Here is a 7,737-nt window from a genome sequence, read left to right as displayed (position 1 = left end):
GAGCGAGGTGAGGAAGGGGAGAAGGTCTCCGGAAATGGTCTGGAGAAGAGAGGAGGGGATAGGGTCAAGTGGGCAGGTTGTTGGGCGGCCGGCCGTCACAAGACGCGAGATTTCATCTGGAGAGAGAGGGGAGAAAGAGGTCAAAGCACAGGGTAGGGCAGTGTGAGCAGGACCAGCGGTGTCGTTTGACTTAGCAAACGAGGATCGGATATCGTCAACCTTCTTTTCAAAATGGTTGACGAAGTCATCCGCAGAGAGGGAGGAGGGGGGGGGAGGGGGAGGAGGATTCAGGAGGGAGGAGAAGGTAGCAAAGAGCTTCCTAGGGTTAGAGGCAGATGCTTGGAATTTAGAGTGGTAGAAAGTGGCTTTAGCAGCAGAGACAGAAGAGGAGAATGTAGAGAGGAGTGAGTGAAAGGATGCCAGGAATAGAGTGCACTTTAGGACAGATCCATATTGATGTCACTTCACCTGACTGATCTGGGAGTCATGATAACATATCATTTGGTAAATCATCACAGGACTGTTCCTCTCCTATTCCCTTTAACCAAAATGGCAAAGTAGGGCTTTTGGCATACATAATAATTAGGGTGCTCCAATGACAAAACAAACATCCGGTATGACCCGAGTACATTATGTTAGTAACCTAAAGAGACAGACTTCATCTCATTGTTATCCTTTTTCTAGTCTGGTTGTTTTTTTTTTTATTCTGTTGTCCTAGAAACGCTTGATGTTAACAACACGGTTGGGCTCAATTCCTCTTCACTTCAATCACATCAGGAAGTGGAATAATCTCTAAACCTTCCATCTCCCCTGAAGAGGAGGAATCTCTCCTGTGGCTGTGACTTCTTCAAGGATCCAGTGGTTTTTGAAAACAATGAGCAAGTTTCTATTCCTGATTTTGAGTTTCTATCCACCTCCTCCTGAATTGAATTAGGCTAAAATTGACCCAACCTGTTTCACTGAAACATTTAATTAGTTCAGCGGGCTAACAGTTCAATATAACTGGTTATTCTCTCTGTATATTGTCCAGGACCTTTGTTCATGCCAACATCTCAACCACATTTTGGGAATGAATCATTCATTCAACAGGTCAGACTTCATCAGCTATATGGAAGTAATGTCTGGACATAAACCACCCAGGTCCAGTCATCACCTTCAAGCTTAGTGTGAGATAGAAGAGGGACCCAAATCGTGTTTTCTCTCTCCAAAAAATATTTCAGAACGACGATACCGTGGAAGAAAAATGTGCAATTATTCTTTTTAGAAGCATGTTCAGTTTGACAACATCCTTTGTATAAATATCAGTTATTGTTGTTGAAACTGTAAATATCTGTTTGGAAAATAAACAAAACAATGTGTGTTCAACATGGAACCCAAGCCCCATGATGTCTCAATGCTACAGGGTAAAGTTTCCCCTAGGTACAGATTCATGATCAGCTCAATACTCCAGGGTGAAGTTTCCCCTAGGTACAGATTCATCACAGCTCAATGCTCCAGGGTGAAGTTTCCCCTAGGTACAGATTCATGATCAGCTCAATGCTCCAGGGTAAAGTTTCCCCATGGTACAGATTCATCACAGCTCAATGCTCCAGGGTGAAGTTTCCCCTAGGTACAGATTCATGACAGCTCAATGCTCCAGGGTGAAGTTTCCCCTAGGTACAGATTCATGACAGCTCAATGCTCCAGGGTAAAGTTTCCCCCTAGGTACAGATTCAGCACAGCTCAATGCTCCAGGGTAAAGTTTCCCCTAGGTACAGATTCATGACAGTTCAATACTCCAGGGTAAAGTTTCCCCTAGGTACAGATTCATCATAGCTCAATACTCCAGGGTGAAGTTTCCCCTAGGTACAGATTCATGATCAGCTTCATCTCCCAAAACTGATCCAAGGTAGCATCTAGGAGCAACTTCCCCGTACTCCATATTTTACCACCACCTCTTCAGGGTGTGGTGAAGCATTCAGGGGTGAGTTTCCTGAAAGCTTCATGGGACTTTGGGGCTGTATCTGACAATGTTACTAGCTGTCCTTAGAAACTATAATTTAATACGTATAGAGGGATTTGTAAGAACACATCTTCCATTTTTTTAAATGGAAGAAGTTTGGAACCACTAAGACTCTTAGCCACCCCGCCAAACTGAGCAATCGGAGTAGAAGGGCTTTGGTCAGGGAGGTGACCAAGAACCCGGTGGTCTCTGACAGAGCTTCAGAGTTCCTCTGTTGATATGGGAGAACATTCCGGGAGAACCTTCCAGAAGGACAACAATCTCTGCAGCGCTCCACTAATCAGGCCTTTATGGTAGAGCGGCCAGACGGAAGCCACTCCTCAGTAAAAGGCACCTATAGGACTCTCAGACCGTGAGAAACAAGATTCTCTGGTCTGATGGAACCAAAATTTAACTCTGGCCTGAATGCCAAGCGTCATGTCTGGAGGAAACCTGGCACTATCCCTATGGTGAAACATGGTGTGGTGATGTTTTTCAGCGGCAGGGACTGGGAGACTAGTCAGGATTGAGGGAAAGATAAACAGAGAGATCCTTGATGAAAACCTGCTCCAGAGCGCTCAGGACCTCAGATTGGGGCGAATGTTCACCTTCCAACAGGACAACAGGAGTGGCTTCGGGACAAGTCTCTGAATGTCCTTGAGTGGCTCAGCCAGAGCCTGGACTTGAACCCGATCGAATATCTCTGGATAGACCTGAAAATAGCTGTGCAGCGAAGCTCCCCATCCAACCTGGCAGAGCTTGAGAGGATCTGCAGAGAAGAATGGGGGAAAAACTCCCCAAATACATGTTGCCAAGCTTGTAGTGTCATACCCAAGAAGACTCGAGGCTGTAATCGCTGCCAAAGGTGCTTCAACAAAGTACTGAGTAAAGGGTCTGAATACTTATCTAAATGTAATATTTTTTTCCCTCGATTCCTAGCATCCTCTCCTCGACTCCTTTTCAAAAGGATGAGGTCTGAGGGGAAGGACCTTCCAAGAAGAATCGCACAAAGATGTACTGAGAGAAAGCCACGAGCATCAGAGGAAACGAGGACGGAGGAAGCAAGGATTTGACAGCTTGTAACACTTTCAGACCATCTCTCTGGATAAACCAGAACCAGACCTCTCTTACCCCCACACCACAGTCCTTAACCCCATACCACAGTCCTTAACCCCACACCACAGTCCTTAACCCCACATCACAGTCCTTAACCCCACACCACAGTCCTTAACTCCACACCACAGTCCTTAACCTCACACCACAGTCCTTAACCCCACACCACAGTCCTTAACCCCACACCACAGTCCTTAACCCCACACCACAGTCCTTAACCCCACACCACAGTCCTTAACCCCACACCACAGTCCTTAACCCCACAGAGACACTCCCACACCACAGTCCTTAACCCCACAGAGACAGTCCTTAACCCCACACCACAGTCCTTAACCCCACACCACAGTCCTTAACCCCACACCACAGCCCTTAACCCCACACCACAGTCCTTAACCCCACACCACAGTCCTTAACCCCACACCACAGTCCTTAACCCCACACCACAGTCCTTAACCCCACACCACAGCCCTTAACCCCACACCACAGCCCTTAACCCCACACCACAGTCCTTAACCCCACACCACAGTCCTTAACCCCACAGAGACACTCCCACACCACAGTCCTTAACCCCACACCACAGTCCATAACCCCACACCACAGTCCTTAACCCCACACCACAGTCCTTCACCCCACAGAGACAGTCCCACACCACAGTCCTTAACCCCACAGAGACAGTCCCACACCACAGTCCTTAACCCCACGGTAGTGATGAGCAAAATTCAAATTGGATTCCTACCAAATTATCAAACATCAGACCATATTTACACACCCTAATTGATAAACAAATACATTTTCCATGCTCTGTAGATTTCCAAAAAGCATTTGATGCAATTTGGCATAAAGGCCTTTTACTGAAATGAATTGAAAGTGGTGTGGCAGGAAAAACACATGTCATCAAATCAATGTACACAAATAACAAATGTGCAGGCAAGATGTGAGAGAAACATCCCGTTTTATGTTCCAGAGGGTGAGGAGTAAAACATGGGAACAACTTGAACTCAAGTCTATTTAATATCTTATTAATGAATTGTCCAAAACACTTGAGCAATCAAGCAGCCCCCCAATCTCACTCTTAATGACACAGAAATCAACTTCCTCCTGTAGTCAGATGACCCGGTGCTGCTGTCCCACACAGAACAGGGACGACAGAAACAATGAGATCATCTGCATTAGTTCTGTTAGACCTGGACCCTGACAGTCAATCAATCTAAAAGAATACAAACATAATGATTTTTGTGGAAAAGGCCCAGATGTCAGTGAAACCACATGTCAGTGAAACCACATGTCAGGGAAACCAGACGTCAGGGGAAACCAGACGTCAGGGGAAACCTGACATCAACTGATATCTCAAAGTGCTGTACAGAAACCCAGCCTAAAACCCCAAACAGCAAGCAATGCAGGTGTAGAAGTACGGTGGCTAGGGAAAAACTCCCTAGAAAGGCCAGAACCTAGGAAGAAACCTAGAGAGGAACCAGGCTATGAGGGGTGGCCAGTCCTCTTCTGGCTGTGCCGGGTGGAGATTATAACAGCACATGGCCTAGATGTTCAAATGTTCATAAATGACCAGCACTGTCAAATAATAATAATCATAGTAGTTGTCGAGGGTGCAACAAGTCAGTAACACAAGAGTAAGTGTCAGTTGGCTTTTTCATAGCCGATCTTTGAGAGTATCTCTACCGCTCCTGCTGTCTCTAGAGAGTTGAAAACAGCAGGTCTGGGACAGGTAGCACGTCCGGTGAATAGGTCAGGGTTCCAGCAGGTCTGGGACAACAGGTCTGGGACAACAGGTCTGGGACAGGTAGCACGTCCGGTGAACAGGTCAGGGTTCCATAGCTGCAGGCAGAACAGTTGGAACTGGAGCAGCAGCAAGGCCAGGTGAACTGGGGACAGCAAGGAGTCATCAAGCCAGGTAGTCATGAGGCATGGTCCTAGGGCTCAGGTCCTCCGAGAGAGAGAAAGAAAGAAAGAAAGAGAAAGAGAGAATTAGAGAGAGCATATTTAAATTCACACAGGACACCGGAAAAGACAAGAGAAATACTCCAGATGTGACAGACTGACCCTAACCCCCCGACACATAAACTACTGCAGCATAAATACTGGAGGCTGAGACAGGAGGGGTCAGGAGACACTGTGGCCCCATCCGATGAAACCCCCGGACAGGGTCAAACAGGTAGGATATAACCCCACCCACTTTGCCAAAGCACAGCCTCCACACCACTAGAGGGATGTCTCCAACCACCAACATACCATCCCGGGACAAGGCAGAGTATAGCCCAAAAAGATCTCTGCCACGGCACAGCCCAAGGGGGGGGCGCCAACCCAGACAGGAAGACCACGTCAGTGACTCAACCCACTCAAGTGACACACCCCTCCCAGGGACGGCATGGAAGAACACCAGTAAGCCAGTGACTCAGCCCCCGTAATAGGGGTAGAGGCAGAGAATCCCAGTGGAAAGAGGGGAAACCGGCCAGGCAGAGACAGCAAGGGCGGTTCGTTGCTCCAGCCTTTCCGTTCACCTTCGCAGCCCTGGGCCAGACTACACTTAATCATAGGACCTACTGAAGAGATAAGTCTTCAGTAAAGACTTAAAGGTTGAGACTGAGTCTGCGTCTCTCACATGGGTAGGCAGACTATTCCATAAAAATGGAGCTCTATAGGAGAAAGCCCTGCCTCCAGCTGTTTGCTTAGAAATTCTAGGAACAATTAGGAGGCCCGCGTCTTGTGACCGTAGCGTACGTGTAGGTATGTACGGCAGGACCAAATCGGAAAGATAGGTAGGAGCAAGCCCATGTAATGCTTTGTAGGTTAGCAGTAAAACCTTGAAATCAGCCCTTGCTTTAACAGGAAGCCAGTGTAGGGAGGCTAGCACTGGAGTAATATGATCCAATTTTTTGGTTCTAGTCAGGATTCTAGCAGCCGTATTTAGCACTAACTGAAGTTTATTTAGTGCTTTATCCGGGTAGCCGGAAAGTACAGCATTGCAGTAGTCCGACCTAGAAGTAACAAAGGCATGGATTAATTTTTCTGCGTCATTTTTGGACAGAAAGTTTCTGATTTTTGCAATGTTACGTAGATGGAAAAAAGCTGTCCTTGAAACAGTCTTGATATGTTCTTCAAAAGAGAGATCAGGCTCCAGAGTAACGCCGAGGTCCTTCACAGTTTTATTTGAGACGACTGTACAACCATCCAGATTAATTGTCAGATTCAACAGAAGATCTCTTTGTTTCTTGGGACCTAGAACAAGCATCTTATAGCAATTGAACATGTAGTCTGTAGTCTTATAACAGTAGAACATATAGTCTGTAGTCGTATAACAGTAGAACATATAGTCTGTAGTCTTATAACAATAGAACATGTAGTCTGTAGTCTGTAGTCTTATAACAATAGAGACATTTGAATTTGAGAGCGAGATACAGAAACCAATTTTGATAAACTCCTATATCTACTGGGGTGAAATACCACAGTGTGACATCACAGCAGCAGGATCTGTTGCCACAAGAAAAGGTCAACCAGTGAAGAACAAACACCATTGTAAATACAACTCATATTTATGTTTATTTCTCTTTTGTACTTAACTATTTGCACATCGTTATAACACTGTACATAGTCATAATATGACATTTTAAATATCTCTATTGCTTTAGAAATTTTTATGAGTGTAACTGTTAGTATTATATTGTTTATTTCACTTTTGTTTTATTTCTCTTTGGCAATGTAAACGTGTTTCCCATGCCAATAAAGCCTATTAGAGAGAGAGAGACGTGTAGAGAGAGTGTCTTCCTGTGGGATTTTAACACTGTAAGTACAAAACCTATGAAGACCAGTACAGCAAGCAACTGACACTCACTGAGGAGTCCAGAAACACAAACAACTTCTGGATAAATTGAAAAAAAAATAATAATAATCTAAACGAGGAATTACCGATACAAATATTGTTGAAACACTACAACACCGTTCAAATTGATGCAAACGCAGGACAACGCCAAATTCAGAAGTTGAATGGATTAGAAAAAGCTATAAAGGACAACAAAATAAAAACATTGGACTCCCCAATTACTGACCAGGAGCTCTATAAGAAACTTCAGGCTCTCAAATTTAAAAAAGCATGCGAACCTGATGGCATCCTAAATGAGATGCTCAAACTCACTAGTGCAAAATTTCAAATTGGCTATATTAAAACTGTTTAATTTGATCCTGAGTGTAGGTTATTTCCCTGACATCTGGAATCAAGGACTCATAACCCTAATCTTTAAGAACGGAGACAAATTTGACCCTAACAATTACAGAGGCATTTGTGTGAACAGTAACCTGGGGAAGGTTTTCTGTAGTATTATAAATGTAAGCGCTCCAAACTTACAAATAAGCACAATGTCTTGAGTAAAAGCCAAATTGGTTTTATGCCAAAACATCGCACGACTGATCATATTTACACCCTACACACCACATCTAATTTGCATACCGCCCCAACAGATCCACAGATTATGAAATCTCTATTGCACTCCACACTGCCCTTTCCCACCTGGACAAAAGGAACATCTATGTGAGAATGCTATTCATTGACTACAGCTCAGCGTTCAACACCATAGTACCCTCCAAGCTCATCACTAAGCTAAGGACCCTGGGACTAAACACCTCCCTCTGCA

Source organism: Salmo salar, chromosome ssa14, assembly GCF_905237065.1.
Source record: "Salmo salar chromosome ssa14, Ssal_v3.1, whole genome shotgun sequence".
NCBI lineage: Eukaryota > Metazoa > Chordata > Actinopteri > Salmoniformes > Salmonidae > Salmo > Salmo salar.
Note: the sequence above shows the minus strand (reverse complement) of the source record.